General features: G+C 34.0%; 1 protein-coding gene across 3 annotated transcripts in view; it reads left to right on the top strand.

Moving 5' to 3' along the window:
• LOC309651390 (uncharacterized protein) overlaps positions 1-24,781 on the top strand; it is a 797,009-nt gene that overhangs the window by 263,135 nt on the left and 509,093 nt on the right. For all 3 annotated transcript variants that reach the window (XM_082444127.1, XM_082444129.1, XM_082444128.1), the window contains exon 3: positions 9,600-9,717. The gene's annotated coding sequence lies outside the window, so the exon portion shown is untranslated. The remainder of the gene's footprint in view (positions 1-9,599; positions 9,718-24,781) is intronic.

Below are 24,781 nucleotides of genomic sequence, written 5' to 3'. Positions count from 1 at the left end.
AAGCTTACATTCAGTCTGAAGCTTAATAGATGCTTGGTGAGTATAAATATGTAAGGGAAAGGGTAAGAACCATCATTTCCCAAAAGAGAAGGAATGAGTAAAAGAAAGGAGGCCCCAAATGTATATACCATTCCATGAATATTTTAGGGGAGGATGAATTAATAATGAGAAATAAACCTCTTGGTAATTGACAAATATCTATATGTGTGCTGCTTCCTGAAATTCCAATAAAACCACTAGTTGTTTAATTAGTGGATGTGAAACCAAACAAATATAATAGACTTAATTTTGACAGTTCTCAGTTTCTGTATTCTAAATGTCTTCATCCAAGGAATTCTCCTGCCATATCATATCATAAAATATATAATATTCTAAAAGATAGAGTAGATGAAGTTATAGGTGATATTAACTGTATGTAAAGGTATAGAATTATCAGAAATGACCTCAAAATCATCACCCTGATTTGTAATATGGAAAAGCTTGATTTAACAAACATTAATAAAATCATTATTTTAACGTAAGATTTTTCAAAAGACATACCTACTTATTATGGATAAACACATGGAGGGGCCATTTGGTTGTTGCAGAGTATCTAGATGACTATTTATAGATGACTATTATATCTTAAGAACCAAGTTATTAAGAAGTTATGAATTAGTAGAGCCAAGACTTAAGACAGCCTCGTTCCAAAACCCATGTGATCTTTTGTTACTCAAATTGCATACGTTAAGCCAGAAGAGTAGTTTTTTCAGTATGTTCGTACGTAAGTGAGTTGGGGTTGGTAGGAAGAGGAGGTTCTTACCATGAAATAATACGCAGCGTCTCGATATATAAAACAGGCAAAATGGGTACTCCTACCCTTGAAACAAGATTGTAAACTGCTTTCCATGAATCATGATATAACCTTTATTGTCCATGATGAAGAATCTGAAACTCACAAACAGGTATTGTCATCATCATTTTAAATTTTTTAAAACATATTACCACAGAAAATGTGACATTGTAAGTTACCATTTTTTAATAATTTGCTCCTTGATATAGCAAATAAATAAAAGGAAACAACATACACACAATGATAATTTAAAAAATACTTTGTTAAATAATAGTGACTCAAATTTTATGTTTCAGTAATTATCAGCTACAACTGATTTAATGAAAAAATTATCAATTATTAATACTTCATATTATAAACTCTCAAATCATTTATAGTATGCATGCTGTTTCTTTGCTCATGTAGGGCAATAATTCTGTTTCTTTATTTGTCAAAAGCTCACAACACATCGTAATTTGGCTCATTATTTTTTAGGGAATGTTTCCTAAATGTTTATAGTGTTTAATTATCAACTGATTCTTGCATGCAAGGACAAAATTCCATTATTTAATCTTAGAGTTAAACACTTAAACATGAGAATATGTAGCTAAAATTCCCCCAATAAGCTGAAATAATTCAACAGTGGTTACTGATTTTAATATAATTACTTTAATGTGTAGTCATAGTTTTTTAATATACAGTACTAGCCAGTTATCCTGATAACTTTATGTAGCAGGTAGTTGTTGAAAGAAATTTCAAAAAGGAGAGAACTGAAGTTATAATTATTGACTTCTAATGATTTATAATGTAATCGAAGATACTGCAAATGGAGTTTATTTGGAAATCACTGTATATATTAATCTACATTGTAGATTTTTCTTTAATAGGACACTTAAAGTGTTGTTCCCTTTGTTAGTAAACAAGAGAGATGCTAACAGAAAAATAGTCTTGCCTTAAATATTTGTCTGTAATCTGACGTGAATGGTATCAATTAAGGTTCATACCATAAGCGTGATTTTTCTATTTTATGTAATTTTAAAGAAATAAGTCATTGAATAGTTAAACATGATTTTAATTATATAAAATCACATATTTAAGAAAAGACATTTAAGTGGCAGTTTTAAAACTGATGAACCCGTACAGAGAATATATTCTTCATTTATTGAGCCTTAATAAAAGTAATACTTGTCCCGGCATCTTATTCACATGCTTTAATTAGAATATCACTTTGTGATTTATATCACAGAGTAAATATTTGGTTATAATAAAAAATCCAACTCAACTTTAGGCAGGGAAGGAGAATTTATTAACCAGACACTGATATCTCATGATACCCAAGGACAGAAATGTATCTATATCTTAAAAACCACTGGAACTAGGAACAAGAATGTCAGGATGACTTGGCCTCTCGGTCTCTTTTTCTTTTCTTTTGTTTTCATTCTCTTCTTTTTCTGTTTTAGTTTTTGCTTTCTTTCATGGGTTAGTAAGGATGGTTTTATCCACATAACAAGAATCATACCCATGGATATATTTCAAATAAAATAATAATCTATCCCTTAATAGTATCTAAAAATCCCAAGCATTTTTTGAACTTAATATAAATGTGGAATGGCAAATCAATAGGGACATGTAGATTAATTAATACATATTTGCAGATAGAACATTTGTTCAAAAGTACAGATGGATTCATATCTACCATATTACATTCAAATACAACTAATTCCATTTGTGATTTATTTTAATGGACAGTATGAAGCACAAAAATGTTTTAACATTTTCTAAAGTGTTACCCAGTAAGTAATTTATTGGATAATGGTACTTTCTCTAAACATGCCAACTCCATGAATACAAACCTAGGGTCTGTTTCTATTTTTTTCTTGTGTTAATATGACATTCTTTTACCAGGAGTTAGGAAATTCTTCAGAATCAGATAAAGTATTAAAATAACTATTTTTAAATATGTTATAGCTGTTCACATAAAACAGTTTTTCGAATAGCTCAGCAATGTATTATTAAATTACAAATGAACAAAATACCTTTATAAATTTTACTTCAAAAGATAAAATTATAAATTCGTGAATTTCAATAAGAGAGGACTATCATAATCAAATATGGTGCTTTTAAAATTACCAATTCATCTGTTAGAAGATATGTAATATATTGCACTATTAGTTTGTTTTGGCTTTACCTGTTCATCTTATTTTCAGGAAGGATGTTTGCCTTTAGGCAATACCAGTTTCCTTTTTCATGATGTTCATTAAGTTATTCAAAGTTCCCAATGTTTACTGGACAGGGATTTCTCCAAGGCACAGCATCCATTTAACACTAGTTCCTAACACAGTGTTGGGAACATAGAAGATATAAAATGACCCTGTGGTTCTCAAAGGATAGCATGTTTTATCTCTCTCAGTTAAAGACTCTAAGCTCTTAGGAAGTGGCGAGTAATGTGAATAGTGGATTAGAATCATTCAGTCATACTTCCCTCCTTTTTAGCCAAATGACACTCAGATGTTCTACCTTCAGTTTGCATCAGAGCTTTAATGGGTTGAAAATCATGGCACATACCGAATGTGGTCAATGTACATTTGTTTTTGCTTCAAAATAGAGGACATTTAGAAAAAATGTATTTCTTCTGTTTATTTTAAAATTTATTTTTAATTTCATTTTTCAACTTTACCTTCTAGTCAGAGAATGATGTCAGAGTATCTTTTTTTTTAATTAGGCTTAATTTATTGCCTATTTGGTAACATTAGTAATGTTATTTGTTATTAAATAATATTCTATTACTGCCTCACAAAAGCTGTGTATCTCTGCAGTTAATATTGGCTATTTAATGGGACACTACTATATTCTGATTCTTATTTAATTATATTACAAAATGACTATATTTTGTTTCTTTTTTCTTATTTGATCTACAAATATCAAGAATACCAGTTTAACATTTCCATCTGAATTCATGTTCTTGCCAACTTATCCTTATATCTCTAGCAGTTCTATTTTGATGCTAAATTACTTAGTGGATAAAAGTTCAAAAACATTGAAGTTTCATATGGCTTCATTTTGTCTTGCAATTTTACCAACGTTCTTTTGTTTGGTGTTTGCCTTTTGTACTATTTCCTAAATCTTAACAACTTATTAGAATCAACTAGGAATTGGAAATAAGAAAAACTTGGAAGCCTAGGTTGTGTCACAGACTAAGGCCAATTAAATTAGTGTTTCTGGGAAAGGGGTCAGGGATTACCTTGTTTTCAGAGGTCCACAGATAAATCTAATATTTAGTATTGTGAGCTTCGCTGTCCTGACATATGCTTGCTCTTCCTCTTCTTGTAGCACATTTTGCTTAATTGTGTCTCATGAGAGGAACATAAGTGTTCTCAGAACTTATTTTAAGATATTTTCTATTTTATTGAGGAGGCAAATTTATTAGTTAAGTTTGGACCTGCTAATTACATCTGAGTTTTAAAAAAAAACAACATTGTTTTGGATCTCTTTTTTTTTTTCTCTTTTATTTTTATCCTTTCATACTTTCACGAGTGAAAAGCAATTCTAGAAGTGAGTAGGCACAATCATCGTTTGGTGATCCGGTTAAGTTCCTTGTATTGGACCCCAGTGTCCGAGAGTCTGCTTCAGTAGGTCTAAGACGGGGCCCAGACCTGTAACTTATCAAACAACTGTGGTGACCCTGATAAAGATGCTGGTCTAAAATGACCAGCATTAGTGAAAGGGATACGATATCTCCTCTCACCCCGTTTAATCAGAACTCCAAACTTCCAGCAGTTAGCTCTGAAAGAGAAACCTCAAAGGGAAGGAACTGCGCCCAGAAAGTTGCTCTCTCCGCCTTTGGCCAGTCTCAGTTCTGGCTCAGTTACTTCCACTCCATGAAGATTGCTCAGTAACACTCTGGATGCAGTTGTTTTCCCTTAGAGAAGATTAGAACATTTGGAGCAATCAACCTCATTTATTAAACATTAAAAAAAGAACCCTAGTGATATGCATACAGGCTGTATAAAACCGTAAGAGCAATGGTAATATGCTTCTTATCCCATACTTTGCCGTTTGCTCTCTTGGATCCAGCGCACGTTGACTATAAGCGCTCTATCTTGTATGTATTTAGGCCAGATCCATTCCCAGACTCTTCTAAGTATCTTTGTTTTTGGAGGTAAGATTGCTAGCACAGTGACCTGCATGGTATATGAGTGTAAGAAAATGTGCTATGTGAGGAGTGGACTTCCCCAGAGCAATTCCTCTGTCAACAACACTTCCTTCCCGAATCTTATTATTTTCAAAATAGAACTCACTGTTTATATTATATATAGTTCCAGAATTACGTTTTCAACATTTTCTAGTCAAAACGGTATTACATTTGTGTTTTATAGAACTAAAATGCTTCTATTTTAACTGAAACTCATATGTGGTCTTCAGTTACTGTGTTACAAAATAGGAAATAAATTTCCTTCACCTTTTCTCTAGTCTATTAAACATTATCAATGGATACAGAGAGACTGATACCTTAGTTCTACTACTGAGAAACTGATTAGGGAGGTGCTGGGTATATAGTTGTGAAAATAATGCAATTTTGCCTTTGATGTATTTAAAATCCAAATAAACCAGTTACTATGAACCTACAAATTATGTTCTTATGTAAGCCTACAGTACAGGGTTTTAGAAGAGAAATAAATTTTATATTTGGTTAGGGACAGCATAGAGAAAGCCTGGCTGAGGAAGTGTTATTTAAAATTTATGAGTGTTACATCTGAAACTAATATAATATGGTAAATCAACTCTACTTAATTAATTGCAAACAATGTATCAGAGTGATGATCAGTAGGAATTAGCCTGTGAACCCATGCTGGGTAATAGAGGGGTTGAGGGAGAAGGAAAAGGACTTTCTCCATAGAAGGAGCAGCCCATAATGACATACTGATTAGACTGTTGATTATCAGGAGATGCTACGTGGGGGAGGAAGATTTCTGTGTGATGCGTTGCTCCAGGGTTGCTTTTCTGACAGGCAAGGCCGCTCACTGGGGTTCACGTTACTTTAGAACAGCAAAGGTGATGAGTCCTCTTGCCTCACAATCCACTCAGAGTCTGCACTTACATTCACACACTCATAAACAGTGATGATCAGAGTTGCTACAATCCCTCTCTCCCCTCAAGCACAGAAGGAGTGTACAATTTATCCCAGACATCCCAAGTGTACCTGGAGGCAGCCCCTCCTCCTCATCTACTCCTTAGACCCAGTCATTCCACCCAGCTGCAGCCCAGGCTTTCCAGGAAGCTAGTCAGGGAGGTTCCAGGCCTGCACCCAGGAGCTTCTGCTGCCTGCTCGTAATCTCCTGGGGTTTGGTGGCAATCTGGGACAGTATAGTTCAGGCAGTCCCCACCCTCTCCCTACTGGCTTCCTTAGTGTCCTCTCAGGTGAAATATCCTTCCCTTCCGGGAAGTGGCCACGGAAGCATTTGCTCACTGCTAAATAGCCAAACTCAAGGGGAGGCTTAGAGAGGGCTTCATGCCCACCATTATGTCCACATCCCCCATTAGCACAGAGTATAAATGAAAGCAGTGTGCCTGCTCCCTAAACATAGTGTCAAGACAGGCCCCCCACACCTCCCAATCGCTGTGCCACAATCAGCGCTTCTCCATTGTCGGTGCTCTTGATGCTTCAGTAACGGGCCACCTCTGGAATGTAGGGCCCACCAAGGGTAGAGAAAGCACTTTATCCCTAAAAAAAAAAAAAAACCTGATTTTTTTATATTATTAATAAAAATACACACATTTCTGATTTTGGGGGCGTTAACTTATATATTTATAATTCTGAGATACTTGTGTTGGCACTACTTAATCAAAATGTGATTTTTTTATCTAATTAAAAATTCTTGTAAAATAATAATGACAGAATGACTTTGGAGATTAGAAGAAGTATTTACACTGCTGTTAATTTTCGAAAGAGAATTTAGTAAATAGTGTCCTTGATGTAAGTGCGTGCCAGAGGGATATTGCTTTTTTTCTGTTAATTATGTCTACTACAAGCACAGAGTATTCAAGACTCTTTCTCTTCATTCTTTGAAATATGTGTGTGTGTATATATGTGTGTGTGTCTATATATATATGTATATACTGTGCCATCTCAAAAAAATGGAGAAACTATCACTTGTCATAACTAGTGTTGAAATTAATCTCTGCTGTGATTCTTAATTTGTAGGATTTATAGGGGTCAGTGCTGGTATTATAACTTAAGAGGGTTCCCTTTTACCTCTCTTTCAAGAAATAGGTTGGAAAAATTGCAGTCTTCTCAATTGTTATGAAAATTATTTAAAAAACTGATTAAAATCAAATTCCCCCAAAATTAGAAAACCCAATAAATGAATCCCTTCATTCTTCATGACAAATTATACTTTTTTATAATGACATAGTATTTTTTGCCTGAAAACAGAATTTGTAATTATGTATATTAGATAAAGAGAGCCTTAGTATATTCTACACGGTGGTCATCATCCTTGTTCTAGAAAACATGTTTATTAGTGAGTTGACCTAATGATAAAATGTGCAACGATATTGTGTTGGGGAGTGAATAAAATATGTTGTATCAAATGATTCAAGAAAGATGGGATAAATCTAATAATATCAAATTTAATGGAAATGAGGTCAAATTATCCATCTTATTTCCAAGAAAACCAAATGATATTAGGAAAGTCAGAAGAGAGAATACATAACTTAGCATGAAAATCAGGAAGAAACAATTATAAAATAAGTAAATATTATGTTCGAAATTAGTAAGAAAAATGGCAATAATACCAGAAAGATCATTTAATTTAAACTGTACTAATAGGAGTAAATTCAAGTCAAGAATGAGATGATGGTCCTCAGGATGATAATGGAATATGATCTGTAACTCTATCGCTAGACCCCATGTTAGGATGGCCTGCTGAATTCTTCTGGTCCCCTAGGGCAGTATCTAATTGAGGTTGTTAAGAGATAACATTTCACCTGCAAGTTTAACATGAGGACACGAGGCTTATCACATCACGTGTTTTATTTTTCCTGTGCCCTGTGTACTGTGTACAGCCTATTAAAAAGCAGGCGCCTTATAGTAGTTCATGACATCTAACACACATTTCCCTGCAGTATGGCCTTGGTGTTTCCCACCTTTTCATCTTTAATCAGGGATTTAAAAGCAAGATTAACGAGACACTGTCTTATCTCCCACTTGTAAAATTTTTAAAAAGTGAGACCATCCGGGTTAAACATTTCTCCCAGTGTCTGATCCTTCCGGTCTGTGCAGTGGTCATCGTCCTGATAGTGACAGCTAGAGTGAAAAATAGAAGGGGTGATTACAGTTGTCACACCGTCCTATGGCTACTCCTTCCTTTTGGTGTTTGCCATTTCTTATTTCACAGGGATCTGAATGCTTTGACTGTCCACTGCTTCCTGCTAAAATTTGACCATTATTACATGCATGATGTAACACCAGATTTTGAGATCTTGACTTTCAGAATTAGCATCTGAAGCTAGAATTTAAATAATATAATTCATCACAATGTGCTCCATATATAAAATTTGTAATTCTAGCAATATGGCTGGATCCATCTGTAATATGGTAATTCCATGCACTTGTCTGTTGTTGTTGTTTTTTTTTCCTGTCCCCTGTCCTGCTGAGATTTAAATGACTAGAAGCAGAGGCTTCCCTCGCTTGGTGCTCTTGTGAACAGTGGCATTAATCCCTTGGGCACCATCCACATGCTGACTTTCCCACACAGGTGTTGGCCCATCAGTTCCCACACCTGCAGAGGTACTCCAAGCCTTGGTGTGATCAGCTGCAGTTTACCCTCATGCTGTGTCATGCACAGCAGCCCCTGAGTCAGGCGCTACAGCTTGGCCTTCACCACCTATATAATCTGAAGGAGCCTCCAAAAATTCTGCATCATCAGTTGCTTCATGAAACACCAAAAGAGTGGCGAGGACACTGGGGTCACACTACCTGGCCTATTAACAAAGTGCACAAACAGTCCCATCCCAAAAATTCTGCAGTTTGTTTGTCAGCATCTCGAGTGAGGCATTTAGCTACCTCCACCCCAGGTTACTTGTCCCAGAGGTCAGGGTCACACAGGGTGGCCATAGGTGCAAACTCTTCATAGCAGAACAGTGAATCTTCTCTTCTAGGCCTGATGCATGTCTGCCTCTCTATTTCCCAGCCCTGGGTTTCTCCTCTCCTTTCCCCTGAATGGAAGCTAGCTAGATAGGTTTCTTTTCCTGCATTTCCTCAAAATGCCCCTTGCTAGCTCTCCCGATGGCTGGCTCCCTTACTTCTTTCAGCATTTTGCAACAATCCTGGCTTCCTGGTGAGATCTGCCATGAGCATCACATACACGATGGTAGTCGACTGCCCACCTTATCCCCTATCTCAGTAACACTTTTCCACATCACACTTACAACCTATTATATAACCTACTTGTTTATTTTGCTTGTTACTTGTATCTCCACACTGGGATATAAACTCTAAAAGGATAGATAATATTATTTTGTTGTGTTTTGTTTTGTTTAGCGCCAATTCCCCACTATTTAGTAAAGAGCTCAATAATTACTGAATAAATGAATTCAAAGTAACAGCCCCACATGTAGACCACAAGATTTTTCTTATCAATCAGCAAACTATAGTAAACATTCTAGGGCAGAATAGATATGGGTTCCATAATGTCATTGTTCATTATGGCACTTTTATTATTATGACACTTAAATTGTTTCTAAGTTGTTAGTAATTATTTCATTATTGTTTTATCATTGAATATAGGATACGTATCCCAGTATCACTTATGAGCATATCTGGAGTTCAATAGTCAAAGTGATCAGTGGGAGGGAATGGCCAGAAAAGTTGCTACTTTTTATACCAGGCAATGGCTGCGTTCAAGGTAACTTGCTACTAAATTTCACTATGGCACTGTATCTCAATATTTAAGGTATGTTTGCGTATCTCAATATTTAAGGTATGTTTGTATCACTGGACCAATTGCAAGGTAGGTTATGGCCTACTACAGTTTACTTTTAGGGAAACTATAGACTATCCACATGTTCTATACATTTACTATAATATGATACATAGCAAATACAGATTAGTATAATATGAACATGAAGTTGATAATGCTAAATACTATTTACTATTAGTAAATTTACTAAAACATTTTTTAAAAGTAACAGTAGTAGCAGTTGGATACATTTTATCCCTGGAATAGTTGATAATTTAAAGCTGGTAAAATAAACAGCAACCATAAATTAAACAATTTTTGCAATCTCAAAAGATATCAAAAAACCAAATAAAATAATCACCTTACTTACACCACAAGCACCTTAAATCCAATCAGAAACTAAACTAAGATTAAAATGTTATTTTTTGTCCAGTGGAATTAATTTATTATATTACAAGGTGGAAAGACTATTTATTCTACAAATTTTATTTCTTCCAATGTTAAATATAGGTAATTGGTAACTGCAATGAAAAATAATTGTATTGTAATATTTTTTAAATGGCAAATTTTTTTAATCATCCATTAACATATCAATAAGCAATATCAGTATATTAATAAGCAAAAATGTACACATTTTTACAAAATAAAAAGTAAGAAAGTACAATTTTATGTGTGTTATTAAGGCGTATTAAAAGCTAAATGACTGAAAACAAATCATACAGACAGATTTTTCAGTAAAATAAGCATAACTTTTACACAGAACCTTGTATATATTACTTGACAGTATAATAATTGTCATGTAAAAGTCAGAGGTACAAAGCAGGCCTATTTGTATAATTTGTCAGGCAGGTAGTTAGCTAATTGAAAAACTATCAATTTACTTTTTTAGTTCAAGTCATACACTTAAATAAATACAAGATGAAAACTGTTAAATGAAAACAACACACAAATAAACAAAGATAGTTTTAGAAATTGAAATGTCAACATTTGAGTGTGAATGATGCTAACAGAATGGGTGGGTCACCCTATATTGGTATTTCTCTTGAGGCATTTAATCATTTGCTAGAAGAATGAGATCAAGAATCCAAGCAAAAATTGGCTGATTCACTGTGTCAAAGAACTGAAAGGTTAGAATTCATGGTTACAAAGTCAGTGAGGGATTGAGAGACTAAAAACCTATAGGAGACACTACTTGAGTTCAAGACATAGTGTGAAGCTACAATAATCAAGACAGTGTGGTATGGCAACAACAACAACAAGGGAATAAAAGATAAATAGATCAGTGGAACAGAAGAGAGAAGTCAGAATAACCCCCAATACAGTCAACTATCTCTGACAAAGGAGCAAAGGCAATACAATGGAGCAGAGATAGACTTTTAACAAATGGAACAACTGTGCATCCACATACAAAAGAATGAATCGAGATACAGACCTTACACCCTTCACAGAAATAAACTCAAAATGGATCATAGACCTAAACGTAAAACATGAAACTAAAGACTTCTGGATGATAACATAAGAGAAGGCCTTGGGTATAGTGATGCATTTTTAGATACAATACCAAAGACATGATTCTAGAAATAAATAATTGATAAGCTGGATTTCATTAAAATTTTTAAAAGTCTGCTTTGCAAAAGACAATGTCAAGAGAATCAGAAGGCAATTCACAGACTGGGAGAAAATATCTGCAAAGACACATCTAATAAAAGATCGTTATCCAGAATATACAAAGAACTCTTAAAACTCAATAATAAGGAAACAGAAAGAACCTGTTAAAAAAATTGACCAAAGACCTTTACAGGCACCTCATCAAAGAAGACATACAGATGGCAAAAAAGCATATGAAAAGATGCTCCTCATCTTATGTCATCAGGGGAATACATATTAAAACAACAATAAAATACCACCACACACGTATTAGAATGGCCAGCTTGCACAACGGACAACACCAAATGCTGGTGAAGACGTGGGGCAACAGGAATTCTCATTTATTGCTGGTGGAAATGCAAAATGACATAGCCATTTTGGAAGACTGGCAGTTTCTCACAAAACCAAACATACTTTTACCCCCACGATTCAGTAATTGTGCTGAAGGAGTTTAAGTCTTATGTCCACACAGAACCCGCACATGGATGTTTATAGCAACCTTCTTCATAATTGCCAAAAATTGGAAGCAACCAAGATGTCCTTTGGTAGGTAAATGAATAAATAAACTGTGGTACATTCAGACAATGTAGTATTATTTAAAACTAAAATAATGAACTCTAAAGCCATGAAAAACATGGGGGAACCTAAAATGCCTATTACTAAGTGAAATAAGTCAATCTGAGAAGGCTACAAACTGTATGATTCCAACTGTATGACTTTCTGGAAAAGGTGAAATTATGGAGACAATAAAAAGATCAGTGGTTTCCTGGGGTGGGAGGAGAGAGGAAGATGAATAGGCAGAGCACAGAGGTTTCTTTAGGGCAGTGAAATTACTCTGTATGATATCATAATAATGGAAATATGTCATTATACATTTGTATAAACCCATAGACTATACAACGGCAAGAATGAACCCTAAGATAAGCTGTCGACTTTGGATAATTATGATGTGTCGATGTAGGTTCATCCTTGGTAAAAAACAAACAGAACTTTCTGATGAGTGATGTTGATAGTGGGAGCATATGTGGGGCAGAGGGTATGTGGGAAATCTTTGTACCTTCCTCAATTTTGTTGTAAACCTAAAATCGCTATTAAAATGAAGCCTTTATGAAAAAGTCCTACAGGAAAATGTACTGCAGGATGGCAAGCCCAATTTTTTCTGCCACTTTTACTCTTGAGGCATTTACCAATTTCTAAGCTGTGCTTCACAAGAGACCAGCCAACTGGTCAGTTCAGACAGTGGTCTTAAGTGAGGAGATTGGGAAACTAAGCAGTCTCAAAGGAGTAAGGAGAAAGGTAGAGAGTTCAGGAACTGCCAAAAAGGAGGTTTTCTCAAAAAAGGTTTTTGTTTGAAATCCCAGAATAGCTCCACACTCTCAGCAAAGGCAAATAAAAATAATATAGATCTTAGAATGATTGAACCAAGCATTAAATTAACTCCATGAAAGACTGGATGAAGTGACATTTTTCTTCTCAGATTGGCTGACTGGAGATATATATCTAGATCAAGATAATTTTATCCAAAGTCTCTTAATTATTTTCATACTTAATGCCCAGCCTTAAAACAAAATTACTAGACATGTTTGGAGATAAGATCAAATAATAGAAAACTAGTGGAAAAGATACGAAAAAGATACTAGAAACAGGCACGAGGATGCATATATTGTAGTTATCAGACACAGTGTTAAAATCACTAATATGTTTAAACTTGTAGATGAGAGATGGAGGAATTCCATGCAGAAGTGAAATCTCCATATGTAATATAACCAAATAAATTTTTATAAATCAGAAACTGCTTGATATGTCAGATAACTCTGATGAAAGTATGTTAAAGGCAAACATTTTAATGTTAAAAATCCATAATTTGTTTGTGAGCAGGTAATATGCAAGCAAAAAGAGAAAAAAATATAGTGAAATTAAATGTAAAAATTAATCCAAAAGAAGTTAAGTAAGGAAGAAAAATAAAATACAAAAGTAAAGAATGGGTAGTGGTGCCAGATACAGTCCCATAATATATTGTTAGATTTAAGTCTATAAATACCAGTGATCATAAAAGTAAGTGGGCTGAATTGTCTAGTTATGATGTAAAAAGTATCACACGAGATGCTTTTTGCATGAGAAACATCTAAAGAATAAGGACCCAGAATGAATGGAAGAATATATATTAGGTAATGTTCAATTTTTAAAAAATCCTTGTATAGTGTTAGGCACATCAGACAATACAAATTGGACAGCAAAAATCATAACATGGGATAAAGTTTTCACTATAAAATTCAAGGTATTTTACTTATCAAGATGATATGTAATTCTAAACTCGTACAAAACACAAAATCGAGAATATGCTTAGACTGACACAAGCAGGGAAACTGGCCTCAGGCCTGCACTTTTGAGGACCCTTCTCTGGCCTTTCTCGAGTGATGTCCTTTTCCCAAATGGGTGAAGAGTCCACTGGGCATAAAGGAAAGTTTTCCTTTATTGAACCTCATTAAATTGAATAATACTATTGGTATTAAAAACACACAACACAACATGTATTTTTAAAAATGTTATGTAATTAGGATAAAGCTATAAAGCAAAGCAATGAATCGCAAAATTCAGAATCACTCTGGGGTGAGAGAGGGAATTATGATCAAGGCACACAGCGGACCGCAGACCCCGTTTTGTGTTTTCTCTCAGGTTCGTCAGTGTGTGCACAGGTATTCATTTTATGGCTCTTCTTCAAAGGGTGTGTGTAGTTTATACCATCTTTTGTATGTATGATTACTTCACAAAAAGACAATATTAAAAAAAGAAATTTGAAAATAAATATGTAGATTACACAGAATAACTGACAAAAACTGTGAAAATAACTGAGTTCAGAAGAAATATTCTGAAGTAAAATACACTGCAATTCTGAGTAAGTAAAATGTAAGGTGATTTTCACATAAACAACAAAATAAGGAATGTTGGATTGCTCATGTTGTTCGGGCTTCTTACATTGAGGAGCATAATCAAGAGTCTGCTATGTACACTTCCTTAGGTTATAAAACATTACTTAGGTGTTTAATTTCTTCGATTTGCCCAAGTGTATTGCTTATAAGATAGTTTGCCAAAATTTTAATGATAGCAGTATCTGTGCCAGTAGTGTTTATACCAGCTGTACTGGACTAATTATTTGGTTTCCTCAAATGTCTACTTTTGAAATAATTATGGCTTTTGAACACATAATAGGCAATATGCTTGGGGTATACAAGAATTTTGCCTAAATCAGTTCTTTAAAAACCAGGCAAATCATTTCCGTATTCTATTTTACAAGGCCATTGGCACCCAGACCCCAACAATCTTGCCCTTGTCATTATATACGCAAATTTTATCTTTAGGTATATATACCCTTAAGTTTACTTAAGGTATGATTTACATAAGGCCAGAATATGTTTTGTCCTGCAAGTATTTAAAATATTATATAGTATCTCCCTTGATTTTTTGGAAAAAAAACACGTAACATTTCTAAGAGTAAATTGGAGATGCCAACCCAGAATTGCGCTATGTGATGGATTAGTGTACCTTATCACTATCAATTATCATAGTTATTATTTTAGTGTGAACTAAATTTGACAAGCTAAGTAGAATGGAATGCTGGTAGCATAGGTAGCTTGTATCGATAGTTGTCCAAACACACACACACACACACACACACACACACACACACACACACACACACACACTCTGCAGTGATCATAACACTAGGCAATTGGACAGTTGTGAAAACATAATGGTTTCATATCATTTAAAGTCCTAATGTTTCATAACCTCAAGAATATTGAATATGATGAAAACAATATCATATAAACAAGTTAACAATGTTTTATTTTTCTCCCTTTCTGGACAACTTAAAAAGATTTATGTGTAACTTCAGTGCAGAATGCATTTTAAAATATATTGTATCACATGACTAGTCATACACAATATTTTGAAATTTTGCCACTCAAAAGCTATTAAAAGTTTTCAAGCTTGATAGCAAATGAAATCATACAAATCATTTCAACCATGAACAGATGAAGAAACTGCATTCAGTGCCTAAGGCATCATTCAATTATTTCTTTCCCTTTATAATTTTCAATATGACTGACAATTACATTTACGTTTTTCTCAAAAAAAATCTAGCCTTCTTATTTTCTCATTTTAATTGAAAACTATAGAGAAAATGTCAAGAATTTTATTCTGCATTTTAACTTTCTGTGTTTACTGATTAAATGAATTTATTAACAGGATAATTTATTTTAAAATATATTAATATGTAAAAATATATTTTCATTTCCATTACCCTTTACCTTTATATTTTAGGTTCTTCTATTAGTATTTTTCTCCATACAAAATATAATGTATTTTTAAAAAGTAATGGTTTCTTTTAAATTTCAATTGCTACTTTATTTTCTTTCTAGAAATAGAACATAGAACATTTTCTAGTTCTATAAATTTCTATCAAATTAATAGCTTTTTTCCATAATCTTTATAACACATTGTCCAGTTATTGACCATTCTGCTTATTTAATTATGATTTACAAAAAAACTCTTTCCAGACTTTGCTCTATTTGTGTATCAGATTTTTTCCAGACTCTTGTGGAAGTTTTTACCTTCTACAGAGCATTCCACAAGTAGTACTCAATACATATGGAAATGTTTTGTGCTTACTTCCAAGTTTATAAGCTCAATTATGGTACATTTATTAATTACCAGTTGGTGGAAAAATTTCTGTGTAAATTGTTAAGGAAGTAGTGTTTTAAGTTGATTCAAATAGTGAAGGAACTCTTATATCAAGTTGGACAGAACTCTCTCTCTCTCTCTCCTGAAAAAATCCACTGAAAATATTCTAAAATACACAATATCTACAAAAAAGCCTTCTCTAAAGGTGTTTCCTTTTTAGTCTGACCGCATATATTCTCAGTCCTTGACAGTCTTTGAAGTTGAGCAGCCTTTGAGCTTAAGTAGGTATTTAGATGTATAAGTTTTTATTTACGTGGTAACATATGAACAGGTTTTTTCCTGAATTAAATATGGTCACATGCATAAAAATGTTATCTGGTATTTAATCAATTTACCTTTGCTTTAATATTTGTCACACCCTTATGCAATAACGCATCATTTTAAAAATAGTTCACCACAGTCCTTTAATTCACTTAAACTAAAATGTATCTTCTGAGCATTTCATTTACCATCCCGTGAGTCATATGTTTTGTTATAACACTACTAGTCTAACACTACCACTGAGCCTTTTTAGCCCAGGGTGGTCTACTACTTCTATTAAGAGGCTGATTTTCTGCCTTAGCCCAGGGTTCTAGAAAACAGAGCCTGCGAGATGTGTATTAAGGTTTTATTGGGCAGTGTAATCTCAGGACGGTAACAGTGAGGGGAAAAGGAAACTGAAGTAGGAAAGAGAGAAAACATACACGAAGTGAGGTGATGTCTTACTGAGCTGGCCACAGATTTTAAGAAAGTGCCAGTGTCCTTGGTCCTGCGGGTGACTTTCAGAAAGACCTTGCGGAACCAGCAGCCTCAGCATAGTCCTTTGAGGGAGGGTGGGAGAGGACTTGCTCCAAGTTGTGTTTCCGTCTCTGTCTCTTAATTATCAAGGCTCGTTCCAGGAGATACTAACTGCCTCATTTTGTATTATTCTGTCTCTTGGCTGCTGTCAGGGAAGCAAGGTTCCATAGCTGGTGGTGTGGTACTTCCTCTGAATTCAGAAGTGATGGAGTAAGTCATAGCTTCCGTGAGTTAAGAAATGTTGAAAAATATGTAAACATACTCTAATTTCTTATTTGGACACTGGGTTTAGAGGTGATCTCAACTAATACTTTGAAAAACTATTTTACTGTGTCAGAAGTTTTCAGTTTCTTTAAACCCTACAGTTTCTTGTTACGGATTACAGTTTTTTTTTTTTTAATTCTCCAATAAAAAAGAAATGTGAACAACATAGTCTTATATTCGTAGGTACTATTATAATATATGTTCATTTTATTGGGTTTATACTCACAAAAATATAACTATAGGAAAATAATATAAGTGAGATGACAGCTGATGAATATTTGGCTACTGGCCTATCATATCCTGCCTGAGGTCTCTGGGTGTTGGTATGCAGGATGGGCAATGAACAAGGGCAAGAAGCCTTGGACCCTGCGTGGAACTGAAGGAAGGAGCCCTGTTGTAAGGATGTGGAGTACCTTCAAAATTCATGTGCCTGCCCAGTTGTGATATGTTTTTCTAATCGAAATACAGGAAGTGTATAGACTATTGGCATCCCTGAATGTGAATTCAAGCAGAATTATAAGTGGGGCTGGAGCAATTATAATGGTTCTTGATCGTGTTAATCAAATATTAACCATTTTCACTTTATTTTATGCCATGTAGAAAGCAATCTTGTGAAAATATTTTGAATCGTTCCATGTGTTTGGTGATCTATATTATCTCCTCTAATATACTCAAAGGAAATGCCAGTAAAACACAGTTTATCCACATGCTGTAAAGCAAAGGTAAAACAAATAAACCAAAGCAATCCAGAAAACTTGCGTCATTTACATTTACATTTTTTATATTTAAATACCAGACGTTAGATGCTAGACTGTTTGTTATAAAAGGTTGTAGGTGAAATCCTCTAATCCAATTACAAAGAAAGTCTTCCCACCTACTTCAGATCCCTGGAATTCATTCAACTTAGGGGAGACAAAATGCACATTGCTTTTTGAGATAATATTTCAGTGTAATCAAGTCTTAAGTTTATTTGTCAATGGTCAGTCCCATAAGTTAATGCAAATAAGATATCACTTATCAAAAACTTTCCCATTTTTATAGGAAGAGTGGTGATGACACACATGGTAATTGTAATAGGAAAGCATTCAGGGAGTTGAGGATGTATCGAGCTGGTTAAAAATGCAAAGAAATTTGCCTAGTTAAGGACCAATTTATTTTTTATTAACCAGAAAGAATATTTCACTTGAGTTTTTTTTTTTTTTTTACCATATAGAAGCACAAAATTTAGCCATTTAAAAAATTTACACAATTAGAAAAATTACTCAAGGCATGGTTTCTTGAGTGGATGTACAGAGAGAGATAAATAGATATAAAGAAACAAAACTGCCAGTCTATTATTTACCTCTATTTTCTCAGCATTGATTCAGCACAGAAGAGATTTTATTTTTTTAATTTCTTAGTTATCATTAATGTTTTATGAGTATCCTATTATCATAATTTTTAAGTACTTGGAATCATTTTATCAATGTCTTTTACTACAGACACATCCTTGAATGAGTCTCACTCTTTTAATAGTGGCCACCTTACTCCCTTTTCTCTCTGCCATGTCCAGCCAGTATTATTAAATGGATTTGTATGTGTCCTACTCTTTATCTCTTCTTATCTATTCATGTGTATTCTCATATATACATATATGTGGCTTCAATTATCACCTTGTTTTTATACAAATATAATGATATCACATACATTCAATTTTTCTCATTTAGTAGTACAATCAGAATATTCTTCAAAGATTCATATCTCATTCTTTATATGCATATATAATTATGAAAGTATGTGAAATATATAGATTTGAATGTTCAAATATGTCTTTCTTTTTTACATACTTATTTTACTACTTTTTGCTTCTACTTCTTTTTACTATTTTTTCTCAGTATGCTACACTCTTCCTTTCCTGAACTTACCTTGCTCACTTTAGCAGCAGTGTCCTTTGACCTTTTCAAAAACCATTTCAAATATCATCTCTTATTTATAAATATGTCTCAGTATGCTCATATAGCAAAACCGATAGCTTATAAGTTATGCATGTTTCTATCAAATGGTATTAAACCACATATTACATTTGATATAGAATTACTCGATTGCGTGCTTTTCTTGTAAACTAGAAGTTTTCTTTATGATAAAAATTCTATTCTTATTTTATCTCTACTGTCTTGCATATTTAATTTTTTAGTTCATGGTAAATAGTATCACTTACATGTTGGGTATTTAAATTTAATGACATTTAGATTTGGCACCATGGCATGGAAGAAGGGGAAAATAAGAATTAAATTAAGAATTTCACCAAATTGAAAAATCATGAGGATGAAAATTATAGATTAAGGGAATACTTTATAATAAATGAGCTAGACATACTATATGCATTAAATAAATGATTGAACTAGCTTAATAACAGACTTTTTAATTTTTATTGCAAAATATTTTAGTAATGATATTAGTGTTGTATAATCTCATTTGTGAAAATGGTTGTTTAGCTTAAAGGGTATTTTATATATTTGTATAAGCAATTCCCTTACCCCCCGCCCCAAAAGATTTGAATATCACCCAAAAATACATACCAGATTGCTATTCTTGGACATAAACCAATTTTATTCCCAGACGAAACCTGATGGTAAAATCCAGAGCATGGAAATACAGGAGTCTAATGTAGAGAAAAAAAATAAAGGAGAGAATAAAGGCTGTTTAATCATGTTATGGATTTTCCCGTCTTTATCCAACCTAATTCAAATAACTGGCAAGAATCTGGTAATACTTATGACTCAGCTGGGACACAAATACCATTAATTTTGCCCGGTAATCCTGTCTTGTGTCCTTTCCCAGCGCATATTTATCACAGAAGCAGTCTTACAGTGTCAGCCATGAGCTTTTCAAGTTAAAGGTCCTGTGTTTTATATACTGTTATTACTGGCAAAATCAGGTAAAGGAATTGAGCTGTTCTGAGTATTCAGTTGACATATTTTTCTGTGATTATTTTCCATATACTGTACTTGGGGGTCAGCAAAAGTCATACACGCTAATAGTTCCACTCCATTAATAATAGAATGGCCTTTCATGTAAAATTATTTTTTGTTTAAAAAATCGGCAAGAAGAAACCAGTTACCAAATGACAGTTGTCTAGACTTCCCATCTTTTAGGCAAGATTTATTAAGATACCAAATCAAACACTGTCTCTGCTTCTTGACAGCATCGAGTTCAGAGTAAAGTCCCATGTCCTCAAATTATTTGTAAAATCACCTAATACAAGCTCAATTTCTAAAGCAAGTTCTTCCTAACACAGTTTTACCAAGACACCAAATGGCTTCCTATGGTGTGTAGTCTCCCTCACAAAAAGGAGCAATAAACCCAACTGTTCAGCTACAGGTGCGTTCCAGCTCTTCTTTGGCTTACCTGGATGACATTGATAAATTTGTTGAATGTGATTTTGGACACTAGACACTGGCACATATATACTGATGCCACCACATCCTTTGCATTTTGGTCCCTCACTCACTTTTTCTCTTTCCATCTCCCTTTTCCTTTCACCTTCCCTCCCTGTTTTTCTCTCAGTCAGTCTCACTCATCCACACACTCATATAAAAAAAAAACAGTACAACCAGCGTAAAAATTTGCATAAAACTAGACTCCATAAAATGCCTACAACTCTTCCCACTGTACTGTAGAGCTACTACTTTTAAGTACAACTACTTGCTTTAAGAGAAAGGTAAATATTACTAGCGGTGGGTAACTTGAAAACAGTGATAAGAGCTATTGACTACAATGAATGTTTACAGTTTGAGTATTGCCAACTGCAACTCATTTGTAAAAAATAAATGTAATTTATGGATTATCTGGCTCCAAAATTCAGTTACAGAAAGAGTCATGAACATGTACATGAGGTTATTCAGGAAGCGCACTTCACAATGTGAAACACTTCTGACGTTCTTGGTTTAAAAACCATAAGCAACACAAAAGAAAAACCACACCCTGTGTCCTGAGGGAAAAAATGAGAACCCAAGAAGAGTTAACACTTTCAATCAAGACCCCGCTCTTCTACTTTTAGTGAAAAATCTTACTGCTGATGTGTGGCGATATGCCCCAGGGATCATTGCCATTTGAAAGACAATTTTTAGAGCTGGCTCCTGTGTGTCCTCTCTCTCTCTCTCTCTCACTCCCACACACGCATACTTCAAAGCACTCCCCAGTCCTACTTTTTTTTTTTTTAACATCTTTATTGGAGTATAATTGCTTTACAATGGTGTATTAGTTTCTGCTGTATAACAAAGTGAATCAGCTATACATAAACATATATCCCCATATCTCTTCCCTCTTCTGTCTCCCTCCCAGCCTCCCTATCCCACCCCTCTAGGTGGTCACAAAGCACCAAGCTGATCTCCCTGTGCTATGCGGCTGCTTCCCACTAGCTATCTATTTTACATTTGGTAGTGTATATATGTCCATGCCACTCTCTCACTTCGTCCCAGCTTACCCTTCCCCCTCCCCGTGGCCTCAAGTCCATTCTCTACGTCTGTGTCTTTATTCCTGTCCTGCCCCTAGGTTCTTCATGTCCCAGTCCTACTTTTTACTTGTCTCCTGTGTAATTTGGTGTATATAGCAGAAGTTGACAGTTAACAAATTGAAGCATCTATGGAAGGATTTTGACGCTTTTGAGAAAACATGAGAAATGCTTCCGACTAAATCACTTCACAGTATAACACAAAATAAATGATTAAATTTGTCACCCAAATATATTTCATAAACAAGAAAGTTGTTTTTAATTGCTTCTACCCCAAATTCTGTTAATTGGGTAATGAATCAAATTTACCACTTTTGAATAATAGAACAGTTTTACTAATGTTAATTTGAAAAGGAAAAACAGTATTTGGTGATAAATCATTCATTACTTATGAAGAGTGCTGGCTTATGTGGAATCCTCCTTCTGTTTAGTTTAAATAATAGACAGTCATTTTGGTGTACGTTTTTACCCGATGGCTTACTTAAAGTTATTTATCAATATTATTTGCACAGTTGAGAAAGTAACTGTGTAAAGACCCAGGGTAAAATATGCCACAATAGAAAAGAATCTCTTTTATGTATGTATTTTTCTTAAAGACCCATGTCTGTCTGAAATTCTTATGGAAGAATGGGCTATTTCTTCCAGCGATTTCTATTTATCATTGAGCTGTGGGACACCATTGGCAATTTAGAGAAGACTAATGCCCTACAGGTTAGAGACCAACAGCAGGAGTTTCTCCTATAAAGACAGATGTTCTAAAGATTTATCTGTTTACCTACATAATTTTTTCCTCTTTAAGATACCTAGGGATTTTTGTGCATCATTTGGCACTGATTTGTAGGGTACTGTTGTCATGAGAGAAAAAAAAAAGAATGTTATATTTCTCTCATTGAAAATACCTCATTTTCTAGCATTTAAAGAGTAGCAGAACCTATTTAAAAAAAAGTTTGTGAATTCCAAAATGATGCTACTAATTGCCTTTGAAAATCTAAATACATTAATGGCATTTTGAATTTTCCATATGTGAAAACATCATGCTTAGTATAATTTTAGTGCTATTCAAAAACTTTAAAAAAGCTTACTCTTTACATTTACGGTCTCTAACCTGTTTTGAAGAACGTAACATATAAAATTAATTTTTAAATACCCTAGAACTATTAAAGAAAAACATGTTACAAATAATTGGCACTAAGTCATAAATATGTGAAGCAACTGTTTTCAAAGGAATTACATAATTATCAAAAAATTTAAATAATTTCTGTCAGGTACAAGCAATAAGTCACACTGTAACATAATACTTGCATTATAATAAAATTACAATTATGAATAATGGCATTGATATTAGTTGAATTTAATACTTAGATATCATTATGAGCCTAGGAATGGTGATCAGTGGCTCATTTTATCCTCATAGAAGTGATGTGAAAGGCATCTTTTCCTACCCTAATGCCACCATAAGGAAATTAGACACTGAAAATGTGTGTTTATAGTTAACGCAGTTGTTTACAAATAATGTTATAAAAGCCTACCACTCCATGGCACCCCCTTCTGAAAAAAATAGAAGAGATTAAAACTTTTATCTCAATTTAGAGCGGTCTTTGCCAATCCCATATGCATATCTAATTTTTAGCCAATTAAGTATAGCTCTATAGTAAAAAGTGATCTATTTGATCATTCTTAGATGGAAGATACAACAGAGAATAAAGAGAAAAGTTCTCATGCAGAAATTATTTTTCTCTCTCTACTCTCTTTACTCTCATCCTCTGAGGATTTTATTATGAAAAAAGATGGTCTCTCCACAGTGGAGTAGCGTCCTCACCTAGTGGAAAGTTGTTTACATGTCCACATTCCTAGCTTTGATAGCATATGTGAGGCATTTTATGCTCCATGGAAGAAAGGCCTGCCGTGCTCTGAAGGGAGCATTACAGTTATTACACCCAGGACCCTTGTTTAAGGATCTATCTTTAAACGACAACTACAAGGCCCATTTAAAATTCACTTCAGCTTCAAACATACTGATAATTTAACTTGAGAATACCCAAATCACCAGTGTACTATTTGTAGGATGTAGTTCTGATTCAATCTACATAGATCATTACTGACACCTAAAAGCAGTTCAAAGATTTGTAAAACTGGGTCTGTTGAAGGTTAAGTGAATCAAAAGAGACTATCATCAAATAAAGAGTCCAACAGTGTGATTCGGTAAAGTCCTTAAAAATAAGGAAATATATCAGTCAAACTATTTGCCTTTGTATACTGCAACTACAACAATTTAAAATAGTATGAAAATATTTCCTTTCAGTCTTAAATTAGGCACTTAAGTTGGAACCTGTCAGTAACAATCAGAAAGTTTATGAACTCTCCGAAGTAGCAAAATTTAATGGATATACATCTGTAGGGGGCTTGTTTTTGTTTTTGCTTTTTGTTTTTTGTTTTTTGGGGGGTTTTTTTTTGGTATGTTTGCTTTATCTTCCCTTAGAGGATCTACAGCCTTAATAAAATTCTCAAAGGTCTGACATGTTTATATTCATGGATTTAAATGGACGAATTTCCTCATGGAAATCATTGCTGTTTACTAGAATAGTAGCTGGAAATTAAATCCCAGGAAGTAGCTAATCTGAAAATATTTTTCACTTCTCTAGATTGCTAAAACATTTACCCCATGTTTCTCTAACCTCAACTCACTTATGTTAAAGCACAACTAGAAAGGGGAGCACATATGAATATTTAACATTTTTTTCATGTGTTCTTTCACAGCTCAACTTGTGACCTACTTGACTGCATGATTTTAAAATTTTTTGGCTACCTGTGGCTTTTTATGTCTCTGCTTAGAACACTCTGTACAACAAATGTATATTACCTATTATGTGCCAGGTATCAAGGACACAGTTACAAACTAGAAAGATGGTCCCTGTTAACATTGAGCATGTATAGCCTAACAGGCAAGACAAATATTAAACAAACACTTGCACAAATAATGTTAAATACAGTTGTAACAAGTGATATAAAGAAATATGGAATTTTGTGTAAGTACATAATAGATCCCAAGTAACCAAAGAGCAAAATGATCTCAGAATATGAGAATAA

The sequence above is a fragment of the Balaenoptera physalus genome, assembly GCF_965194825.1.
Source record: "Balaenoptera physalus genome assembly, chromosome: 21".
NCBI classification, from domain to species: Eukaryota; Metazoa; Chordata; class Mammalia; order Artiodactyla; family Balaenopteridae; genus Balaenoptera; species Balaenoptera physalus.
The sequence above is the reverse complement of the archived record's forward strand: the minus strand, read 5'-3'. Positions and strand labels throughout refer to the sequence as shown.